Source organism: Canis lupus, chromosome 11 (assembly GCF_011100685.1).
Source record: "Canis lupus familiaris isolate Mischka breed German Shepherd chromosome 11, alternate assembly UU_Cfam_GSD_1.0, whole genome shotgun sequence".
NCBI lineage: Eukaryota > Metazoa > Chordata > Mammalia > Carnivora > Canidae > Canis > Canis lupus.
In genome coordinates, this window is record NC_049232.1 from 63,085,735 (window position 1) to 63,108,712 (window position 22,978).

The following is a 22,978-nucleotide window of genomic DNA, read 5'->3' on the forward strand; positions in this document are numbered from 1 at the left end:
TCATTAGTAAGGGTCTTTTGTTCACTTCCAGCCACCACATATGCTGGCAAAGATGAGTAATATCTCTTCTAAATATACCCATAGATGGACCTTCCCAGGCAAATCATGGCTTCTTAACAATGGAGGAGTATACATCACCTTTGTGTTAAGGGTTTTCTCCAGGGACAAAAAGACGGCTATGGGATTGAGAAGAATTCACAAGGGTTTTACTTAGAACACTAATGTATTTGTTCTTTAAATAAAAAGTGAAACAATTCTAGCAAATACTGAGGTGAAAGCTGGTTGATAAAGTACACAGATGCTTATTACATTATCCTCCACATTTTTCTGAATCTTTGGACTATTTTCTAAATACGTAATTTAAAAGGCCCTATGCTTTCTAGTTGGTAGGGAAAGCACATGGAGAAAAACCAGACACAGCCCCACCTCCCACAGGAGTCACCACCCAGGGAAGGAGGTGACCCTGAATCAAACAATCATAATGGGTACAGAGCTACAGATTGTGATCTGTCTTATAAGGCTAAGGTTGAGTGTGTGAGGAAGACTTTTAACTCTTGTATGTGACCTAGCCTTGGAGTCCAGGAATGTTAGCCTGAGGAAGTGGAAATTCAGCTGAAGGACATGTAAGTAAGTGTTAACTAGGAGCAGGTGGGTTGTAGCATAGAAAAAAACTGTAAAAAATCCAAGTGTGGGGAAGGAACAAGGAGTTTTCAAAGGAATGAAGGCATGTCTGTGGATCTAAAGAACAGCGAGTAGGTAAAAGGATGACATAAGATGAAGCTCCAGACATGGGCAAGGGCCAGAGCATACTGAGGATTTTGGACTTGATCAGTGCCTTAGTATGATGTAATGAGCCTTCGTGATCATTTGCAAGTTGGCTGAAACTATAAATATTAAAGCCTTGACTATTAAGCATCTCTTGTATATCAAGTGGTGTACTGGCAAACTGGCTCTCCCAATTAAAAAAAAAAAAAAAAAGTCCTGGTTGCAGTGTGTGCTAATTTCTGTGGTGCAAATACTCCCACCATGCGATTTTGAGGCCTCCACATGATGTTACAGAACTCGGAGTTGGGAAGAGATGTGTAGACGGGCTCTTAGATGTGTAGACAGGCTCAGAATGGCTTCTGTTCACCAATGTATTATACCTCAATTCTCGACAAACTCTAAATAGCAATGATACTGTGTATATTGGTTTTAGTTTGTTTAGAAACAAGCTGTTGGTGGTGACAGACAATATAATCCATTTTTTCACAGGGAATATAAAATGTTTTCTTATTTGATGACGGAAGCCACCAAATTTTAGATTCTGGCATTTGATGTAATCAAATCAGAACAAACTATGATTTCAATCTAACCTTGAGTTTATAAGCCTCATTCACTCTTTGTTTCCTTATGTGTAAAATGAAGAATCCCTCGAAGGGATGGAATCTTTATTATTTTATGAAATGAGGTCTTTTATAATCAAGATCTAATTTATGCTCATTAAGGGTTATAGCTTTCTAGTTTGTCAGGGTGTGGGGGAGGGAAAAAAAACAGCCATCTGCTTGCTAGTGGTTGCTGACTCATAAGATGAAATATCCTCTTTTCCCTGAATGTCAGAGAATCACTAACTGAGATTGGTTAAGTGATCTGACTCTGCATTCTCAACACCTAGTCCTTAGCCTACTAAGAGGAGGCATCTAAAAATCTAATATCTGTATAACTAATGTAAGCATTCTTTAAATCACATATATTCCATCAGAACATGGGATTAATCTACACTTAAACTTTTAGACACTGATTTTCTAGCTGCTCTAGGTGATGGCCTACTGTGTGTTAGGTCCCAGAGCATCCCTGATTTTCTAAAGAAGTTTAAAAGAAAAAAATTCAGTATTATCTCATGAATTCCAATTTGGTCCACCATAGGTATTTTCATACCTTTTATAAACCAGATTATACAGGAAGTAGAATTTTCTGATTGTGAAGGTTTTTTTTAAAGACTGCACTGTAAGAGTGGTCTCCTTGACAGAAGATATAAAGCAGAATCCTCCAGCGTCATTGACAAGGGGCTACAATAATTTCCCCTGTAAAATATTCCTATATGATTCATTTATTGCATGAAATAAAAGTGAATGGTAGCACATGCTTGCGTGGAATATCATTTGAAATCTCTCCAAGGACTTGTTATTACTTTAAAAACACCCCATTACAATAATTTATTGTAGAATCTTATTCATGTTCGCTTCAAGGGCTGTGCTTGGAGCCCCAAAGAGCCACCCAGGGGCACAGGCCATGGACTGGCCATATTGCTCTGGAGATCTTCTAAATTTTTATTATGGACATGAATTTTCACACATACTCCAAATTAGGGAAAACAGAAGAATGAATTACCATATACCTATCACCTAGCTTCAAAAACTACCAATTCACGGCTGATCCTGTTTTATCATTACCCCCGCCCCCCTCCCATTCATCCAAACCCACACACAATTCCTGAGAGCTTTCAAAGGAAGTTATGGAATCTTATCCTGTGGCAGTAAAACTACTCACATTCCCTCCAGGAGACTAGACTTTCTTGTAACCTCACAATATGAGCACGGCCAATCAAAGGAGTGAACACATTTTCCAAGGCGTTCTATTTACATGCTCAGGGTTTTTCATCAATCATATGAAAGAGGGTGACATATTCAGTTCAAACTAAAGTGATTCATCAAGCCAGAGGGATGGGTCATTGAGGACATATGACACCTTCCAGTCTAACCTGCTCTTTGACTGTGAACACCTGTATAGTAATCTTGCCATAAATCTCTCCCTGCTCCTTCTATAATGAAAGATTGTTTACTAAATTCTGAACCCTACTAGTATAGAAAGAAATGGTTTCAATATTTATTACAAGAATCCTCAATTTTTGGAGAGTTTTAATTCAAATCAAATTCAAAAGCAAGCCCATACCTTTACTTTAGAAGTGAAGTAAACCATTGGAAAAAGTACTGGAGAGAGAGACACTGATTCTTTCAACCAGGAATTCTGTATCTATCTATTTTTCTTAAACAATCAAGCAAGTCTCCAAAGATGTATGTATTAGGGTGTTGTTCACAATAAATTGAATGTTAGGAGAATATTGGACACAGTTAATTATCCTACTAGAAACTTGTGAAAATAAATCATGGAATGTCCACATGATGGAATATTATGAGGTCTTAAAGAATAATGGAGAAATATTTGTGATTTATTAACAAAAAATGTTATCGTTAATAAATTATAAAAACAAAAGACAGGAGAATCTACAGATTAAAAGATACTTGAGACATATTAACCAACTGCAATATATTGTATCATCTTTATAAGTCCAAGTGTGCACACATGTGGGTGCACACACACACATGAAAGTTGAGGACATTTAAACAATGAACATATATGGGATGATACTATGGAGCTTTCATAATTATTTTTTTTAAAGATTTTATTTATTCATGAGAGACAGAGAGAGGCAGAGACATAGGCAGAGGGAGAAGCAGGCTCCCTGTGGGGAGCCTATGTGGGACTCCACCCAGGACCCCAGGATCATGACCTGAGCTAAAGGCAGATCTCAACCACTGAGCCACCCAGTCGCACTATAATGATTTTTTAAATGTGGTAATGGTATATTAGTATTTATTAAGTTCTGTATTTAGAAACGTCCTATCGATGGTGCCGTAAAGTTATAGATGAAACAAGATTCACAAAGTTTGAGGATTCATTATACTCTATTCTGCACATGTTTAAAAATTATATACCATAAAAAATATTTTAAGTTATAAAATAGTACATAGACTGATCCTATTCATTATTTTAGATATCTTTTCTCTTATTCTATATGAAACATGACTTAGCTTTTTAACATAGACGTAATACACTGTTTGCAATAAATAATTTAGCAACTTCAACTAGTTTATGCTAGACACTAATCACCCACAGTTTGCTGTTTTCCCATTATTTCTAATATATCACTGAATTTAACAGTTCATAAACTGTTAAAAATAACAATGCAAGGTGTTATTGTTTCAAACTAAAATTGTTGGTCTTCTATTAACCTAAGGCCCACACATCAATATGAACTGACTTTTCTCCTGTGGGCTAGGAGCAATTCATGCCTGAAGCAAACAAAGAGATAAACGCGACTCTTTTGAAATCCTGGGCTTTCAGGTTTCAGTACAAAGCTAGACCTTTATAAACAAAACAAGAAAGTAATCTCCTAACAGGTGAGTGTAGAAAAAAACAAAAAACTTTATATAAATGATTTGGATAGATTATAAAATTCTAGAGACAATTTTGCCTAAATCAGCAAGAAAATGAGATTTTTTTTTTTTCCAGGTACAAGTTTTGCGTTTGCTCTGTTAAGGTGGCTAGATTTATTTCAAATAGGGAAAAAGTAAGCCACCAAGAAACTACACTTTCAAACTCCTAAAAGAGGCAGTTAAGCCTTATATGGGGCTTCTAGAAAGTGACTGTGAGCCTGTGAAATGGAATTAGGATATAAAGTATTTATCATATCAGAGCCTCTGTTGACGGATGTGCTGTGCTACATGACTTGCTCCCGCTTAAAAACCCAACTGCAACTCCTGTGTGAAGGAAAAGAACGCAGTTTGGGAATCTGATTTTTATGATTCTGCTTGTGTCTCCCACGGCTTCAAATTTTTTAGCTGACTAGGAAATTCTGCTTGGCTTCTAGTGTTGGTTTCCCCTCTCTGGCCCTCTCAACTACAGGCTCTGAACCCTATTTTAGGTAACTAATTTCCATCTCGCTCAAGCTCCTGAGCCCCAAGTAACATCTTCTGTCCAGAGAGGGGTCTGCAGTGAGCCTTTCTGCCCTGCCCTGAAGCCAGATGGGTGCAGGCAGCAGGATTCTTCCCTGACCCCCTTCTCCAGCAGCAGATCAGGTCACGTGTTTTGGTTTCCAGATTGGTCCCCTGGTCAGCACCCAGAGAGAAGTCCCAAGTCTCAACCTTCCTGCCTCCAGTTGTGATGCTTGTCCTTATTCCCCAGTAACCACAGACTGAGGTCTCGCTCCCTCATAAGGGACCACCTGGAACCACACTGCCCCCTGGTGGCTGATTTCCTTTCTGCCTGGCAATCCCCACAGCCAGCCGGCCCCTGGCTCCACCCTGTGGTATCCCAGTATCTCCCTAGGGGTGGCCGAACATAATTCAGACTCTGGGATATCCCTTAGTGGTGTCCTGACTAATAAATTTTCAGGCTTTTCACAAGTTAGACTGTTAAACACTGCCATTATTAAAATTTATATTATATAAAACAATTTACATTAAAAATAAAGGTCATAAACACGCAAACTCATCAGTTTTTAATAATCTTACTACATTTAACTATTATCTATGCTTGTGAGTTATTTACATTTATTGTTATCTGGATGGTGGAGATTACTCCACTCGTCAAATCATGGTTAAATTGCAACCACAGGTTGGCTATGAATGTAAGAGTTCAGCAAAAAATTAGTGAAAACATTCTGAGAATCAACAGGCTACATGGAATTTAGAAGAGAGTAGTGTATGTTTTATTACTATTTATAAATTATGTGCTACACACCCTTTATAACAGTAAAATTTATAAAGGGGTATGATTTTTTTTCCCAGAGAGCTAATTGTTAACCATTTTGAAGCACACTAGAGTATCCCTTCCCTCCCACGTAGGGCCAGTTCTATAGACTGATTAAATTCTCCTAGTTCTGTCACCTTGCATTACTAACTATGAGCCAGTTAGAAGGTGGGACTCTCACATTCAATCCCCTCTTCTTTTATCTTGTCCAGGTCAAAGGACATCCACCGGCATAACACAGCTGGCCTCTTCTGATTCCTTACACATTCCTCCCCCCAGGAGATGAACTGATTTACCTGACTGGTGAGTTTAGAAGGAGAAAGAAGTCATGCATGGACTAACTCTTCCTTCTGTTCTTTTTCTTAGGGAAAAAGAACCCATAGAAAGAAGCATTTTTCTATACATGGGAAAGGCTGCCATGTTCTGACGTTGCCTGAGGCTGATGAGTAAATTGGCTGAATGCTAGAGTTTGGTGTTGAGAACTCCACTTGCTCAAAAATAGAAGCCAAGCTCTTTATGTAAAGTAGCATTTATCAGTAATGAGGGCCATATATTGGCCTCCACTGGTGACTTCTTAGTCTTAGATCTCAATTGGTTCAAAAATTGAATAGGAAATAGGAGTGCTATTTTGGGGGCCCCTTAGAAACTCCAGAAATGTCCTCCTCTGCCATTATCCTTTGCTTCTGAGGCCCCGAATGTATTGCTACACTTAAGCCTTTTCTAAGATTAGAAAACTTGAGTTGCAAACTTATTTGATTCCAGTTCCTTTTATTATCAATATATATATATGTAATGATAATAACAATGCTGACACAACCGGGCACCCTTTGTATGCCAGATATACATACAAAGATAGACTCTGTAGAACAAGTCCTTTAATGACCTAGAGTGTTTAAATAACTTTCCCGAGGTCAAAAGTGGCCAGTTTAGTTGTCTGATTGCAAGGCCCTTGCTCCTTCCATTACATGTTCTCTTGCTTTTCTTTCTTCCTCCCACCCCCATCCCTCTAGTCTTCCCACCTCTCCTCTCTCTCCTTCTCTCCACTGATCCTTCTACTGCCTTCCCTCATTTCCACATTTTCTAGCCCTTTGACACAGAAAACTAAGACAGCATTTGACACCTCAGATTGCAGTGTGTGTATGTATATGTATATACATACACTCACATATACATATATGTGTATGTATATATGTATATACATATAAATATACATACACTCACATATATGTGTGTGTGTGTGTGTGTATATACATATATACATATATACACACACACACAATCCTACAAAATCTTACCCCAACAGCTGGGCCCTCAAGAAACTTGGCAGTAAGCAGAAGGAAAATTGTGGCTGTCTTTTTAGTATCCTCCTCAGGTTTCTGATGAGGAATGTCCAGCATCCATTCAAGGTCCTGGGGGAGGAGGTCACAAAGAAAATAGTGTGTGAGAGAGACCACAAGACTTCATCAAGCTGGGGTCTGTCCAGGCTTGACCTGGGGGCTGGGCTCTATGTAGAAAATGCAGCCTTTCCTTAAATGGAATGTTTGTTGTTACCTCCAAATTAAGGTTTCTTTCCCTGGGGTCAATAGTTGTGTAATAGGTTCAGGGATTGAGCAAACAGTTTACACATTACTTGGGGAATGATTGAGGGAAGGGAAGGAATACATATACACACGCACATATTCTCAACAGGGGTAATATTACCCTCAGAGGGGGTGAAAATTGGTTCTTGGGAGAGAAAGTGAAAAAAACCTCACTCTTTTCACATATAAATCACAGAAAAGTACCTACCTACAAACAATACCTAAACAAATACACAATGTATCTGTGGTATTAAAATGTCATATGAGGGATATTAAGAAAAACATGTCTAAGAATGAGGAGTAATTCTTACGGGAGCAATCATTTTTTAATGGTTGAAAAGCACTGATGTATATAAAGAGCCTAACAGAGTATGGACGTATGACAGGTATTCAATACATGTGAATTGCAATTGGTATTATCATAGTTAGTTGTTATTATACTTGTCCTACAAACTTGCTAGAGAACCATGCCATCCCATCATGGTTAGAATGGAGAAGGGTGTACTGTGGCAAATTCCCAGATGAAGTCAGGTTAGGGTGGATCCTGCACAAGGTAGAGGCCCTGGGTTCTAGCAAATAAGCAGATTCTTGCACACCACTGGAATGACCTCTGGGTGCCCAGAAACACTTGATAAAATGTTAAAATCCAAAGAACAAGGCATGACATAAATGATTATAGGAAGCATACAGGTTCCCACAATGCCCATTTTATTCTTCTGGTGAAGGAAATGTTCCCAAATTCAATTTCTTCCTGGCCAAGTACTCCACCATCAAGTTTTGTGTACATGCCTTGTTTCTCATTATAGAGGATCTGGCTTCCAGGAGGCACTCAATAAATGAATTAATATGGGTTTGGGGCAAATGTTGAGCAACTTCTCATGCATGCTCCATGTGCTCTACAGGGTGGAGGAAAACTAATCCAATGATTATTCTTAAAACCTATGTTTATGCTACTTTTACCTTACACAGTGGTTTCATACATAGTGTCTTATTAAGTCATCACAATAACTCTGTAAGGTCAATATTCAATCCCTACTTGAAGGAGAAAGAAGCTGAGGCTTGTAGAGTTCACTTATTTGTCCTCTTTAGCTACCAAGTAACAAGCAGCAGAGCAAAATTCCTTTCTACTATACCATTTAATAATGCTTTCCTACAAAGGAAAAAGACACATGAAATGGTAAAGAGATGGAGAAAAAGTCAAGTACTGGGACTTGGGGATCCCCTTTTAAGGGATATGGTCATGTCTGAATTGACACAGTCAAGTCATGCAGGAAGAAGGGGTGTTATCTTCATGGAGTATAAATCTAGCACATGGCAAAGCCTGCTGAGGCTGGTCAAAAGTATCACCTGCCAAGTTACAGAGAAATGAAAGGCCATCAAGATGGAGTATGGGAGCATTTCAAGATGATGTGAAATTTGGGACATAAAAGACTTAACGGCACAAATGTTTAGAACAAAAATATGATATGAAAAGTGAACCACTAGGTACACACTTGGTACAAATTTTTATTTCAGGGCCATAGCTTCAAATGTAGGAATGACGGATATTTGACTAGGAATGAAGAGAATTTTTCAAAGACTGAAAAGAATGTGTTTAGTCAGAGACCAACTCCTCTGGCCAAAGGGGCTGTAAATGGAAAACAGATGGGAAGGGAGAGAAAAACACCTAGATTAAACTGAAATGGGTTTCCATGAATGACATTAAGGAGGGTCTGGGAAGAATTTCAACAGTGAGGGAGGTGCCGAGTGATTCAATAAGAAAACAATCGGAAGAACATCAGAAAGAAAACGTAGGCAGCAGATGTCCAGATATCATGCATAGAACATAAGCAACACAGCAACTTTGATATTTAGCACAGGGTGACAAACAAGACCTCACAGATACCACTGAGAGTTGGCAAGATGGAACAGATCCATGGGAACACAGTGATGGAAGGGTGTGCTGTGCACAAAAACCTGTTGGAAGGAGATGGAACAGCACTGTAGGCTGTGATAACAATAGATTCAGAGGACGCTCTGAACACTTGGATCAAGATGAAAGAAGAGAGGAACAGAAGCGATGTTTTCATGGAAGCAGAGCTGAGCCACATGGAGGAAAGCCACAAAATCGGCAGAGCGAGACACAATGCAGATAACATTTGGATACTTCATTCAGATAAAAGCAGTTTTTCACTTGCCTAACAATTTCATGTCCTACAGGGCAGAGGAACTAATAGAAATAATTATGCTCTGATTTCAACCAATGGGAAGAAGCCATTCTTCGGGGTGGAAGGGACGGGGACGTGGAAGAACATGGCCACATCATCTTCAAAGCAGGGCAAGGATGGGCAGCCCGGGTGGCTCAGCGGTTTAGCACCACCTTCAGCCCAGGGTGTGATTCTGGAGACTTGGGATCGAGTCTCATGTTGGGCTCTCCCTGCATGGAGTCTGCTTCTCCCTCTGCCTCTCTCTCTCTCTCCCTGTGTCTCTCATGAATAAATAATAAATAAATAAAATCTTAAAAAAAAACATACACAAAGCAGGGCAAGATTGAGTTGGATAAGATGTGTACAGAGGACTTTTGGAAGCTAAACTTCAACATATTTTTTTTTAACATAGGCACAAATCCACAAGTTTCCAAAAGATGACAAAATCAGGAAGTGTCAGAAATATGACCTTGGGCAGCTCCAGTGAGGAATAAAAGGTGGGGAGATAATGTGGAGATTCTTAAAAAAATTAAAGTGATGACATAAAGCTCTTTAAGCTAGGATAGAGAATGAACATTCAGAAGGCTGGAGGTAAATGACAATTCTACCCATGAGGGACATGGAACCACAAATATAGTAGCAGAAATGTTAAAACCCTGGCAGAATCAAAGCATGCAAAAGTGATAAGGACCAGAGAAAGTGTTATGGGACTGAGGGAATTATGATAATGGATGGTAGCAAGGATGTACTATTTCTTAAACGATGTCATATTCCTTTAGGCTCTGATAAGGACTGCGAGTGTGGGGCTGAAAACACAAAAGTGTGTAAGAGTATAGTGAAACCCAAGTTTGGGGAAAATGTTACTGATCCCTTTTGGACTCAATTGGGGACCAGACTTGGTGGTGGTCCACGGTGTGAGGATCAACTGGTTTATATCTGCCTATCTCCAAACTTTCTTCTTACTAAGTACTATTCATGGTATTTCAACAAGTTGATCTTCAAATTCTTGCAGAAGCTGCATACCATTCTTTTGGGTCAGAAAAATTTCTTCCAATTGCATTTTCTCTTTTACCATTAGAATTTTAAAGCTGGATACATTAAAGCTGGTTTTAACTGAAGGCTTAACTGCCTACAGAAAGATAGTTTGTAAAGTTCTCAGCAGGATCCTGTATGCATCTCTAGGCAAAGAAATCTTAATTAAGGTATTCCACCTTTACCAATGAAAACTGAAATATGTTGGAGTTTCTTAAGAATTGTCTAGAGCAGTTTCTCTTGAAAGAACTTGGAAAAATGGTGCCAACTTTTATAACAACTATTTTATCCCAAAATCAATACATCACTTTATGAAGTTCAGAATAGGCCAAACTGACCTGTGTGGATATAAATCACTAGTGATTTGCCAGGATAGATGGGGCAGGGATAAAATGGAAAGGGACCCGAATGAACTTCCTAGGAAGATGGCATACTCTACTTTTCAACTGGAATGTTCGTTACATGGATATACGCTTTTGTCGAAACTCACCAAACTGCCACTGGTCATTGTATGCAATCACCCCTCTTACAGAATACATAAAAAGAATATTATAACTCTGGGCAGTGATATGAAGAAAAAAGGAATGATTTTCTATGATGACTTGACAGTAATTAAATGAAGTTACAGAGTCAAGGAATTAAGAGAAAAGCAGAGGCTCAGAGTTTGAAATTAGCCATGTTCTCAGAGTAGATTTAGAGAAAAGTATGTCCCATCAACACCCTCAAGTTGTTAATTTCTCATCAGCAATGTCTTCCATATTGCAGAGAAAGGGCATCATTACCTTTTATCCAAGTACCAGTGGTTTATAAACTTGCATGCACATTAATACCACCTTGGATGCTTGTTAAAAATGCAGTTTCAGGCAGCCCCGGTGACTTAGCAGTTTAGCGCTGCCTTCGGCCCAGGGTATGATCCTGGAGACCCGGGATTGAGTCCCACATCGGGTTCCCTGCATGGAGCCTGCTTCTCCCTCTGCCTGTCTCTCTCTCTCTCATGAATAAATAAATAAAACCTGTATGAAAAAATGCAGTTTCTGGGTCCATACCTAGAGATTCTGGTAAGGTAAATCTAGGTTAGTGTCTAGGAATCTGCCTTTAATCAACACCCTTGGTGAGTTTGATGCAGGAAGTCCATGGACCTACACTTTAAGAAACACTTCGTTTGATAACCAAATCATAAAAGTAGCTACTACTTCCTCTAATTGCAGGTTCTCCAGCCAATCTTCTGATAATAAAGCATTTTTCCATACCTACACAGAAAAATTGTTGCTTATACCAACACATGTATCCCAGCTGGCGTGACAGCACTCTTTCTCATTCTAAATAATAAATAGGCAGTGGTTTTGTATCTCAGTTTGATGAGCTTGGTAAATATTGGTTTGCCCCTTATAAATGAATGTGCTTACCATGTGATACTGAAAAACTGTGCTTCTGGAATTGTGAGGAAGAGAAATGTGATTTGCACCAAATTTACTGAGATAAAGAGGATTTCCAAAATTTCCTCTTCAAAGAAATTCTATGCCTGACATGACATCATTATGGCTGCTATGTTCTCTCTCTCTCTGTCTGTCTCTTTCAAATTAATAAACTTTATTTTGGGGGCACATGCACGCCTCAGTTGGTTAAGCATCTGACTCCTGATTTCAGTTCAGGTCATGATTTCATGGGTCATGAGACAGAGCCCATATTGGGCCTTGTGTCCAGTGGGGAGTCTACATGGTTTCTCTCTCTACCTATCCCTCTGCCCCTCTCTCAATTCATGCATGTGCACACATGCACTCTCTCTTTCTCTCATAAATCATTTAAAAATAAACTTCATTTTTTACAGCAGTTTTAAATTCACAACAAAATTAAGTAGCAAGTACAGAGAATTCCCATATACCCCCTATCCTCCACTCTAACACTTTTCCCTCTATGAGCATGGTTGTACATTTGTTATGTTCAATGATACAACACGGACACATTATTATCACTCAAAGTTCATACTATAAATTAGGGTCCACTCCATGCTGTACATTTTATGTGTCCTGCAAATGTCATGTTCTTTTAGCAATTAAATTTAATAATAAACATGTGTAAATTAGTATTTTCATTTTAAACAATTCTATGAATTTTTCAATGATTTGTTGTAGTTTTCTGATCCTAAGTAAATGCTCATTATTGACATTTTGGAAAGTGGGAACATATACAAAAACTGCTAGTTATTCTACTATTCTGGGCTAAACACTGTAAATATTTTAATTTTTTTCAAGTCATTATTCTGTCTTCACATACATGTATTTATTGAGGTAGTAATGATTGTTCATTTCTTTAAAACTGGGATTCTACAATATAAATATCTCCTAGCATTGTGTCATTATATCATTTTTAACAGTAGTAGCTCTCCTCTGATTTTCTTAGTATTTATCACCACCTTACATATTTGTTTGCCTATTTATTTTCTGTCCTCTCCTAAATGACTATTCCAGAGGAATAGCTGTTCCATAAGAGAGTTCTGTTCACTATGAAAACCCAGTATCTGTAATAGTGCCTGAACACATTATTCACACATATTTGCAGAATGAATGAATAAATGAATGAGTCACTTCATTGTCAGTAAATATGCTCCAAAATCATGATTTTCAATGACTAAGCAATTTTACCAAATGTATACAACATAATTTGTTGAACCATTCTTCTAGCATTCAATAGTAGGGCTACTTCCACCTTCAAATTTTTATTATTATAATTCGCAATGATATGTAAATATTACTTGTAAAGAAGAGTTCATATTTCTGAATATTTCCTGAGGAATAATACCTAGAAATAGAGTTATTATGGCAAAAATCATAAAAAGTCTTAAAGACCTTTTCACATACTGCCAGCTTCCAAGAGTGTGTAGGGGACCAGAATATGCCACCCCAAAATATGCCACTTTGGCATAAGGATTATTTTGAGCTGGAGGCAAATGGGAGTTGACAGATGCAGAAAGAAGTCTACCCAGAGCCTCCCTTATCTGACTAAAAGCAGGAACTTCTGAGAAATGAGGACCGCCATAACTCCTCTCTCCCAGAGAAGTTTTATAGCTATGAAAAAAAAAAAAAAAAAAAAAAAACACACACCAGAAAGCCAACACTGAAATGGACCTGCACAAACAAACCTTACTCCATTAGTTTCCCCCAAATATTGACCTTCCCACCTTAAGAAGCCTACAACTTTTTTCCTTTATCTTGTCACTTCTCTACGAATTTATTGTGTTTTGCTAAGACGCTATATAAGCCCAAATTCTAACCACCTCTTTGAGTTACTCATCACTGAGTTCTCCTATGTATATAAGCAATGCAGGTGTTAATAAAATTAACATCTTCCATTTTTCTCCTGTTAATCTGTCTTTAGTGAGTCTAATCTGCAGGGCCCCAGCCGATGAACTTAAGATGGATAGAGGAAAAAAGCTGTTTTCCTTCCCTATAAGTGTGAAAGAGGAAGTTGACAGGACTTTTAACAGCTTAGATCCAAATGGTACAGCATCACTCTCACTGATCTACTAGTTAAAGTCCAGCTTCAGTGTGGGAGGTGACTATACAAGGATGTGAGGTGCCAACAAGCCTTGCTCCCTGGGAACATTTTTGTGTAACAATTACATCACCCTTTTTGGTTTTCCAGAGTTCTTATGGCTTTTCTTTTAATTGGATTATTTCTAAAAGATTTGGAGGAGAGACAAAATAGCAAATTCTTTGTTTTAATTCACCATCTTCAAAGTAGAAGTTGAGTATGTGCTTTGAAACTGGCTATGTACATTATTTTGAGGTATTTATATCATTCTCTTAATGTATATGTATTGTGTAATATGACATTTACAAAAATTCTCATTCTCCAATCCTGTCAATATCACTTAATTGAAAAATTTTTTTCTTTGACAATGAAATCCCTTAGAATAAGTATGTATTCAATTCCATAATTCAATAAACATTTTTAAATGCCTATTATGAGCTGGTCCCACAAATAAGGTGCAGAGTAATATTCTCAATTCAATAGTCAGCAGCCACGAGGCATTTATTTTTTTTAAAGTGCACTGAGCTCATGTTAAATGCATGGTACTATAAGAGATATAAAGGATTATAAGTCAGTGCTCTTCAAGGGGTTTTGGAATAATGGAAAATTATCAAATGTAATAAAAATGAACATCTAGTATCCATATGCAAAAGAAGGAAATTGGCCCCTCCATAACACCATATACAAATTTGATTCAAAATGGATCAAAGACCTAAACTTAAGATCTAAAACTATAAAACTTTTGGAAGAAAACATAGGGAAACCTTCAGGACATTGGATATGGCAATGCTTTCTTGGACACGACACCAAAGGCACAGGCTACAAAAGGAAAAATAGATTGGACTTCATGAAGATTAAACAGCTTTGTGCATCAAAGTATACTACCATGTTCTGAATGTCCGTGTCCCCTTAAAACTCACAGGTGGAAATCTGAACCCCTAAGGTGATGGCATGAGGAGGTGGGGCCTCTGAGTGGTGATTAGGGCATCAGGGAAGAGCCCTCTTGAATGAGATTACAGTCCTTATAAGGGACTCCAGAGAGAGCTCTCATCCTTTCCACCATGTGAAGACACAGTGAAAAGACTGCCATCTATGAACCAGGAAGTAAGCTCTAACCATGCACTGAATCTTCCAGTACCTTGATCTTGGACTCCTCAGCCTCCAGAACTATGGGAAATAAATTTATTTTCTTTATAAACTATCCCATTTACAGTATTTTGTTATTGTGGCCCAAATAAGACTAAGACAGATACTATTAATATAACTAAAAGGCAACTCACAGAATAGGAGAAAATATTTCAAGATTATATATCTGATAAAGGATTAACAATCAGAATATATAGAGAGAACAGGGGCAACCTGGGTGGCTCAGTGGTTTAGTGTCTGCCTTCAGCCCAGGGCCTGATCCTGGAGACCCCGGATCAAGTCCCATGTCAGGCTCCCTGCATGAAGCCTGCTTCTCCCTCTGCCTGTGTCTCTGCCTCTCTCTCTCTCTCTCTGTCTCTCATGAATAAGTAAATAAAATCTTTTTTTTAAAAAAAAAAAGAATATATAGAGAACACCTAGAATTCAACAACAAAAAATACTCCAATTTAAAAATGGGCAAAGGAATTGAATAGACCTTTCTCCAAAGAGGATACACAAATGGCCATGAAGCACATGAAAAGATGCTCAGCAGGAGTTGAATTCTTGAGAGACAGAAGTGATTTGCTCACCACAATGGCCAAAAAGGAATTATAGAGCCTGTTAAGTGTTGTCTTGGGGCCGGGGAAATTGGTCATCTCAAACAGTGTTCATAGGAATGTATGTTGACATGAAAATGTGTATAGAATTTTGGTAGGATCTATTAAATTTAAAATATACAATTTATACAACTCAGCAACTTCTTTACATCTTTCACAGAAAAATTCCTAGACATGTACATAGAAGAGGGAAAATGAAGCACAAGAAGATTAAGTAACTTGATCAGAGACATCTCATAATTGACATCAGGGTTAAAAGTCAATCTATTAAGCAAGTAATAAAACACCTGGGCACATAATAAGCATTACTAATTGTACTTTTTCCATGAATTTTCTGTATAACCCTTTTATGCTTCTGCTTAATTAGATCATAATGGTTTTCTTTCCAATTTGTGAGTAATTTATATGTTAAGGATATTAAATTTGTCACATGTTGGAAATATTTTCCAGTTGGTTGCATGCTTGTTATTCTGTTTACATTGTTCTTACATGATGAGGTTATGAAATCTTCATGTAGTCAATTCTATTAATTTTATATAATTACATATATGTCCATATACAATTATATATATAACTAGGTTATATGTAAGGTAGAAACTATAAAACCAATTTCATGTCACAATAAATACACAAGAAAAGATGTATCAGTGGGACAATTACTATCTAAACTTCAAACACTTTGGGTCCTGGGGCTCTTCCTAATTAATATATAATGCAACAAGTCTGTAAAACATAAGCAGGCATATATTGCAAAACCAGAAATAATAAACATGGGTCCAAGAAAAAGGAACCCACACTTTCCACTTAAAGTTTAAAAAACATGTTTTTTAAATGCTCTAAATAAATTTTCCTCAGAAAAGCTCAGAGTTGTATTAATTTATTCAGTTTCCTTTATGACAAGATAACATTCTAATACAATTTGCAGAATTTTGGCCAATACATAGATTAGATAACCAGCTGTAGAAGAGAGATAGAGTTGAAAAGATGCTGAGTCCCTGTGTCCAGCTCCCACCTGACCCAGAGTTAATCAAGCCTCACTGCCTTCCTGGAGCCTGCTCCAATGCCAGGACATCACAGTTACTTGTTTCTCCTAGTAACCTCCTGAGGGCAGACACAGCCTGACCTAGGTAGGGCTCGGCATATAATTGCTTTCCAATGAATACTACAGGATAAATGATAATAAACTAATTAACAAATAAACATGACTTCAACAAAAAGCCAGCTATGGTTTCTAGCCCCAAAGACAAGTTAGGTATACTTGACATAAATCATGAATTAAAATCAACTATAGCTGGAAATGAAAAAGCCTATTGAATGAGAAACAGAAAGTTGAGCTGGGAAAAACGAGAAAACAAAAGAACCAAAACTGTTTAAACATATTGAACTTTAGCGAAAGATCTATTTCACAATTTATTGCTAACAGTTTTTCTAGTCTTGCAAAACTAATGAGAAAATCAGTTCAAATGAGAAAAAGGAATGTTGGGGTTGTGTAAATGATACTGTTTAAACATAAAACATGTGAATGCCAGGCCTTTGCCCCACTGGCTGGCTTGACTACACCATTAAATCAACTTTTCAAGTCATAGTTAGCTAGTAAGGCTGAGTTAAGTAGTTTTGGAAATATTCATGTAGTGTATAGAACTGAAATCTGAGAAGTGAAGAACCAGCTGTATTGCTAAATGGCTTCCCAAAAGGTTGTAAACTCACTAGCAAACTATGAAAATATCTTTCCCATACACTTTTGGATATTTCTGGAGGTTACAGTCTTAATTGTCAATTTTAACACAAAGTATCACCTTGTTTTAGTTTGCTTTTATTCATGGGTGGCTCACTTTTCCTTTCATTATGAACTTAGTTCTGTTTCTGTTTCCAGGCACTTTTCCTGGTGCTCAAAGTATGTGAGGGGGCGAAGTAGACAAAGAGCCCTGTCTTCTAGCAGGGGAGACAGATACTACACATGAAACACAACAGATAAAGAAAGAAAGTAGCATGTTAGAAAACAGTAAGTTTAATAGGGGACAGAAGGAAAGCAGGGTAAGGGGCATGGAGACTGCCAGATGGGGAAGTGTGGGGTATTTTATGAAATTAAGGAGGATGATAAAGGAGTCGGTATAGGTTTCACTGAGAAGGTGAAATTCAAACAAAGATTTGATGGAGGAAGTGAAGGAGAGGATTTAACTATCTACAGAAGAGTGCTTCAGGAAGACAAAAGATCGTTGGTGGGGTGGGGGTGGGGGTGGGGGGTGTGCAGGGGGAGTGGTGGTGGAGAGTGGACCTGGCCAGTTCAACAGACAGTAAGGAGGCCAGTGCAACTGAAACACAGTGAACTGGAGGAAGTGTGTAGCTAACAAAGTCAGGAAAGTAATAAACAGGAGGAAGGGCATTGTAAAGATGGGATTTTACTGATTGAGGCAGGGAGCTTTTGCAGTGTAAATGAACGGATCTGGCTATTTTATTTAGAATAGACTTTAAAGATGCAAGAGTAGAAATATGATGGGCACATGAATGGAGTGACCATGGTGGCAGAGATGGAGACTAGGCATGGTCTCTTGGCATGAACTCTCAGGAAGGCTGATCTAACAATCATCACCTCTGATTATCCAAACTGTCCGAGACAGACAGAGAGACCAGTATTGAATTCTCAGTGTGGTACTGTTCTTTGAAGGATCAACTGTCACTTGGTGGGAAGCTGACTTGCAACTGGGCCATTTGCATACTGGAGGACCAATTTATTCTCATGAGAATGGACATTTATTTTTGGGGTAGGTTACATTTCCTGCCAGCAGAGCTTTAGCCTAGATCACCATACAGGAGTTTACAGAGCACCTGATCCACAGACGTGGAACCCCACCCATCATAGCATCCAGTCAAAGGACCCACTTCACACTGGAGGTTTGGGAGTGATCACATGATCTTCTCATATACCACCCTCTCCAGAAGAACCAAACTGAGAGAGCAATGAATGGCTGGTTGATCATACAGCTAAAGTACCATCTCAGAGGCAATACTATGCAGGAGGATTTCATTCTCCAGGATGCAATCTACACAAGAAATCAGAGAACCCTATAGGGCATTCTGTTCCCAGTAGGACCAGTTGGGCCCAGGAACCAAGGCAGGAAAGCAGGAGTGGTCCCATCTGCCACCCCCAGTGACCCACTGGGTATATTTCTGCCCCCCTGGAGGAGCACCGTACAGCCTTGTAGCAAGAGCACTACCAACCACAAAGAATAAATTCCTAACTTCACTCTCTTTGCTCACACCCATCTCCTGCAGCGATTCCCCAGGAAGCCAGTCGTGGTAGTTCATAGGTCAGCCTCCTTACACCCAACTGCTGGGCAACAAAGAGGGAAGAATGATGGGGAAAAGAATGAAGAATATCTGGCACATTCTCTGTACCAACTATTTTTTCTGAGCACTGCTGATGCTCTTCATGTGCTTTTTTTAAAAAAAGCACTTATCACCTCATAGATTAAAAATATCTTTGCTTTTTAGTTCATTATCAATTTATCTACTATCCCACGAGAATATAAACTCCACAGGGACTTTGTTTTGATCCCTATTGTATCCCCAGCATCCAGAACTGTTCCTGGCATGGAGAGTCTCAGTAATGATTTGTTGAATGAATGGCTTGAATTCTGGCATTTTTGCCCTAGTATTTTCTAAGTCAGCAGTTGCGGCATCTTGGCTTGCTCATTTTCTTCCCTGAAATCATTTGACTGATTTCCAAAAATGCAAGAAAAATTACCTGGCTTGTTCCCAAGTATTTGGAATCAACAACTCCCACCATCTTTTTATCTTGGCCTAATAGCTCTTGGAGAAGCCCAAGGCCTATCCTACAAGGCCTTGCTCACAAGCATTCTCATCTCAGTGGCCTTTGTATTGGGAGGGGTGTGGGGGGGGTGGAGTCCCATCATCTGTTATATAAACTGTGGGACTCTGGGTAAAGGCAACTACATCTAACAAGGAGGCATATAGCCTGTCCAACCTGAGCTATTGGTTATATCTGACTATATCTATCTATATATAGTTTTTTCAGAAATTAAAAGAAAACAAAAAACTTTTTATTTAAATACTGTACTTTAAAAAGTGTGTCAGGTGAATCTTTCAACTGGCATTTAAAATCTACTGTTGCTTGGGACGCCTGGGTGGCTCAGGGGTTGAGCGTCTGCCTTTGGCTCAGGGCCTGATCCAGGATCAAGTCTCACATCGGGCTTCCTGTGGGGAGCCTGCTTCTCCCTCTGCCTCTCTCTGTGTCTCTCATGAATAAATAAATAAATCTTAAAAAAAAAAAAAATCTACCGTTGCCACAACTATCTGGGAGGATATATTCCAGTATATATCTAGAAGATGTCTAAAGACATTCAAAACAATTATTATTTCTAGGAAGGGGACAAGGGGATTTATTTTCAATGAATCCCTTTCTATGCTGATTATTTTGCTATGAGCAAAACGTATTTTTAAAAATATACACTAAAATATGAAAAGGCATCTCTCACCTCCCTTTTTTTGTGCTAGATAATAGCAGTTGTAGCAGGAAAGGTTTATTATAACAAATAAGTATAATAAAGGTATAACAAATACATCTAATATTGTAATAAAAATGAATTCTAATAAGTTCTAATATATTTATAATCAAACTATAATAAATTATAAAACGGTTTCAGATTAAGTTTCTTACAACTGCTTAAATTTCAACTAAATTAATTGTGATTAAAGTAACTTCACCATTTTTTCAGCCCAAATATATTGAGCATTCACCTCTAAAGATGCCATTCTTAACAAGATTGACACAACACCTGGCTTCATGGAGCTTACAGCTGAGTTGGGATTCGGTCAACATAAACTACTGAGCACCTGCATTCCAGGCACTGACTGAGGTGCTTGGGAAAGAGCTGTGAATAATGCAAGTGAGTTCCTCTGTCCAAAAAGCAGACATGGGAAGTGAGTAGTAATATGAAATAGGCCATAAACAAGTTGAAAAATAATAATTTCAAGTAGATCCATGAAAAAATTTAAGCCAAGATAATCTTGTACCTATCTTACAGTTTTGTGGGGACTCAAATGAGATCATCCACATAAAGTGGATAGTGCCTCACCTAAACAATTAATATTAATTATCAGTGCACTTGTTGAAGAAGTCCTAAGGGAATAAAATGTGACCTGGGATCAGAATGATGAAAAGGTGTTAGCTATTCAAAGATGCAGAAAGACAGAGTTTTAAGCTGATGTAACCTCAATTGCAAAGTCCCAGAGGTTAGAACCAGCTTAGCCTGTTTGAGGCATGAAAGGAAGTGAGGAGGACGGCCTGGGTGGCTCAGTGGCTAAGCACCTGCTTTTGGTCCAGGGCGTGATCTGGAGTCCCAGGATGGAGTCCCAGGATCAAGTCCTAGGATCGAGTCCCACGTCGGGCTCCCTGCACGGAGCCTGCTTCTCTCCCTATGTCTCTGCCTCTCTCTCTCTGTCTCTTATCAATAAATAAATAAAATCTTAAAAAAAAAAAGGAAATGAGGTTCAGAGGGATGACAGTGAATGAAAGGGAGAGAGAAGAAAAAAGATGAAGCCAGAGAATTTGGCAGGACTCAGATCATTTGACCTCTTCAAAGCCAGGTAAAGAGTTTGAACTGTATTCTTTTTTTTTTTTGAACTGTATTCTTAAGTGTAATTAGGTATTAAGAATAGATGTGACATGATTTATCATGTCACATGATAGGTCACATCATAGGTCGTAAAAGACTACTCTGACTGCTGGGGAGGCTGCTGGGAGAAAAGAAGCAGAGACACCAGTTGGGAGGCAGGTGCAGGATACCGATGGATCAGTTAGCCTAGGGTTAGATAATTAGAAATGGTGAAAATGGCTGAATTTGGAATATCATCTGGAGAATAAAGTTGACAGGACTTGATAATGGGTTACATGTGGTAGGTGAGGAACTACGAAAAGGAAAAATTTAGCAGGGATGCTGACTGGATGCTTGGGCTGAACACCTGGGTAGATGTTGGTGCCATGAACTAAAAGGTGGGGGAGGGAGGGGTGGTGATGGTAGAGGGACAGGTTTCATGAGGAAGAGAGGTCCGGAGAAAAATGGTTCTGTTGGGCTGTGACAGGCTTCAGATGCTTGATATGCTCTAAGTGAAGGTACAGTGTAGGCAACCGGCTAACTCTGTCTACAGCTAAGGGGACAGGTCCAGGCTGGAGGTATTTCAAAACCAAAGACAAGATGAGATCATGCGGTGACTAACAGTAGACGTAAAGGAATACAGAAGACAGAGGATTAGACAATTACAATACAGGGACATGCGGGCGCAGTGAAAGGGGAAATGCCAGGTTAGTGGAGAGGGAAGTTGGTCAGGAACGACCCATGGAAGAATTCTATCTGAGCTCCTAAATCCGGGAGAAACGAAGCAGTGACACTGTATCAGGGTGATGGCACAGAGCCGCAGTTTGCGATTGGTCACGTGGGTAGTGATCTAACTGTCACGTTCCTTTATACTGGACCCACCTTATGTCAAATGTGCCACATGGAACCTTAGTAAGAGGCAGAACAGCCCAGCACCTGGAGTCACTGTGCTTTGGGTTAAAATTCTGGATTTGGGGCCCCTGGGTGGCTCAGCGGTTGTGCATCTGCCTTCAGCTCAGGCCGTGATCCCGGAGAGGAGGGGGTGGCCCTGGGACCGAGTCCCACACCCGGCTCCCCGCAGAGAGCCTGCTGCTCCCTCTGCCTCTCTGTATCTCATAAATAACTAAAATCTTAAAAAAAAAAAAAAAAAAGAAAGAAAAGAGAGATGGCAAATAAATAGGCATATTATGCGGTAACTAGAAGATGGTAAATGCTACGGAGCTAACGGAGCTGAGGAAGCTGCGGGTTTATTGAGCCGAGGGTCGGGGCCGACTTCACGGAGCAAGTGCCCTTTAGAGCCAAGATCTGAAGGAGGCGAGACAGTGAGCCCCCAGGCCTGCGGGCCCGGAGGACCCGGGAGCGGGCACAGCGAGTGCAGAGGCAGGCCCCTCGCGCGGGGGCAAGGGCCTGGGCGCCCCCTGCAGCCCCGGGCGCCCGGGTCAGGCGGGAGGAGACGCGCGGAGAGGCGGGGGCTGTGCATCCAGTCGCTGCAACCGTGACCTTCTACTTCTCGGGGGACAGGAGCCGGCGGGCGGTTCCGTCCACGGGGCAGCGCGAGAACGTGACCTCCTGCATCCGTGCTCCTCCCTAGGCCCGCGGTGCCCGGGCGGTCGGCCGCCGGGGGTCTGCAGGCCCGGGGCCCGGGCATCACAGTCGCCACCGCGGAGGCCCATCCGCGCGGCCAGCGCCCCGGCACCGCGCCGCCCCGAGCCTTCCGCCTA

At 39.6% G+C, this 22,978-nt stretch overlaps 1 long non-coding RNA gene across 1 annotated transcript; it reads left to right on the plus strand.

Annotated features, from left to right (window-relative positions):
- Positions 1–539: 539 nt before the first annotated feature.
- LOC111098118 lies at positions 540–15,961 on the plus strand. Its single transcript, XR_005367096.1, has 3 exons — positions 540–623; positions 5,784–5,874; positions 15,803–15,961. It is a non-coding gene; the product is annotated as an uncharacterized LOC111098118 (long non-coding RNA).
- Positions 15,962–22,978: the final 7,017 nt, after the last annotated feature.